Below are 2,739 nucleotides of genomic sequence, written 5' to 3'. Positions count from 1 at the left end.
ATTCCTGCGGCGTGAGAGCGCACGCTCGGCACCGCGGCCATGCTAACAGCACCGAGAGCCAGTCAGAACACCGGGGGTAAGGATAAAGCGAGAGCTGATCTATATCTGAGGGCATAAAAAGATCCAAAGCACAAGGGCAGGGTAGAGGACTTCTATGCCTCATCAACCCAGGGGATTATATTTACAATTTACACCCGTAGAGATCAGAGTACATTTTCAGAGTGTAAAGCAGACAGACTACAGCACTTGTGATGTCAAAACAAAAATATGGTTGAATGCAGGGCAGGGAGACCTTGTGGTGCAGTCCACAGAGCAGCCAACTCAACACATACACTGTATGAATCCCCCTGTGTGGCAGGGGTTTGATTCCCCCACCATAGCTCTGTCTATACAGTGATCCCATGTCTATCTGAAATGTCCTCTGCTTTTTCTCTGTCTGAACAAAGTTAAAAAATCATAAGGAAGGTGGTCTGCCCTTTTGTCTTAAAAAAAAGAATGTATACAGGGGACTCTGACTGCTCCTGCAAATGGGTTGTTCCACCTTCTTTAACACAGGTTTGTGATAAAGAACAGAAAAGCCTGCTCCGCCATGATCAGCCATCTTTAGAAGAATGACAACTACAGCCAATTATGAGTTTCAGTTTCAAGTCACAAAAAAAATCAAAGAATCACTCCAGAACATAGTCTGAGCCCATGCAGACATGATTACCCCTCTCTCACACAAGTGAAAAACATTTAGAGGTCAAGCCCACTTTTATTCTGGTCTGTCTTGATTCGAAGTAGTAAGAGCATTGCGTCCGTACGTTCAGTGGTTTGGCTTTGAAAGTTATTTCCCTTGCTTGTCTTGTTTTATGTATAGTAATGTGGCTGTAAGAAATACTGGCCAAGGCGACGCCCAGAAAGAACTGATGTGGGTCACAACTAATTCATGGCAGGCAGATTCCATTACCACAGACATTCTGTGACACCAGGGTCATCACCCCTGGCTCCTATTAGGACGAAAAGTCAAGTTTTCATTGGCACGGACAGGATCTGGTTATGCTACTTAATTTTGACACAAGTCACAGCACACAGTCAGTCGCTGGTTCTGTAGTGTAACACACTAGCCTCAGGTGTAGACAGGCATTTCAAGACAATTGCACTGCTGACTTAATGATGAGTACAGATTTCAGCATTATATAATCTTGTTCTCCCTGTAAATATGTCCTCCCCTCCCTGCCACTGAGGGATTTAGTTATGCCATCCGAGTGGTGCTGCTGCCCAGATTGTCTTTCTCCATGAACACAACTCATCCGCTTTACCCATTTCATATTAAGCGATCAGGGGCTCAAACCAATGAGGCAAAGAGAAAGGGCCCATCTGTCACTTTTGCCATGAGTGCTCATCTCCACTACTGCAAAGCTGAACAGGCTGTGGTTTTCAGACATTTTTTATCATTCACATGTATTCAGCCTCAGTATTCATTTAATTTAGGTGGAATTAATCATGTGGTTTTAGAAATGAATCCAGGCAACAATCTGATCCAGTGTGTGTCAAATTTTGCCCTCTTTTCTGGTATAGTCTTTAAATCCCTCCTATAGGTTTTTCTCAGTAGTACACACAGTATCTTATAAAAGGAGCTGGTAACAACAAGCCAATGACTTGAAGAAATACAGCTCCTTTCTGGAGGCAACTTCCCAATAGCTACACATCCTCATAGCTCACCCTGCTACTTGAGTTTCTGGGAGTACATTCACTTTAGGAAGGCCTGAGGAAGATGATCATTCTGGAATGAGTAAGAGAAGCTGGGATGGGTTATTAATAAAAAAAGGACTGGACATTCCGATTGGTCCCTTGCCCCCAAACCCGACTCTTTATTGCACCTCAGTCTTCCTTCCAGAGCAAAAGAGAAAATCAACAGGAAACTGTCACTACTCTGTTCAGGCAATTATACCCCTCAGACATAAGCTGCACTGATAGCTGATAGGCAATAAATGCTTGAAAGCACGCACACCGCGCCAGGAAGGAGAAATCACCCTCCCTGTAATGCCCTCTCGTGGCCATCTGCCACAGGGAGCCCACCCATGATGTAGCAGTCCTGGAACAAGATGGCAGGATGGAGGTAGCCCTTAGAACAAAGTCTGAAACAAGAATGAGCCACTACAGGGTAAGGGGTGAACCACTGCCTGTGCACAACAATGGGTACCTGCTGCATAAAAAACAGGCCCCAAGCTGTTGATGTGTCCTTATCATCACCTGCATCTTTTTCACCACAAACCTCACTTCAGGCCAGAACGAAACAAGCAAACTTACTTTTTTTACTACAAGTGGGTAGGCAACTTCATCTGCCCTGCAGCCACCTATTCAACACACACTTCAGCTGTTCCATTATTGATCACCTCCCAACAGGAGTGACACCCCCTCAGTGTGCTTCCATAATGCATCAAGAACATAGACATCAACACTGTAGCAATGTGCACACACAACTCTCAGCCCTTCAGCATACAGGCTTGATTTGAGTCTTTCCAGCAGACAGCAATATGACCATCTTCCTGCCCCCCACCCCCCACCCCACTCCCCCCCAACAACACAGCTTTTTTTGCCTCTTCTTCTCCTCCCGTTTTGCAGACCTATTGCCCAACCCCTTCCGCCAAAAGCAGCTGTTAGTTTCTAAATCTTACAGCCTTCCTGTAAGTCTTACATGTCAAGTTTCTTTTTCATCTCCAATTTGCTCTTTCAATGAAACTCTATCTTTTCTTA

This window comes from Anguilla rostrata, chromosome 2 (assembly GCF_018555375.3).
Source record: "Anguilla rostrata isolate EN2019 chromosome 2, ASM1855537v3, whole genome shotgun sequence".
NCBI classification, from domain to species: Eukaryota; Metazoa; Chordata; class Actinopteri; order Anguilliformes; family Anguillidae; genus Anguilla; species Anguilla rostrata.
This window is presented reverse-complemented; position numbering follows the sequence as displayed.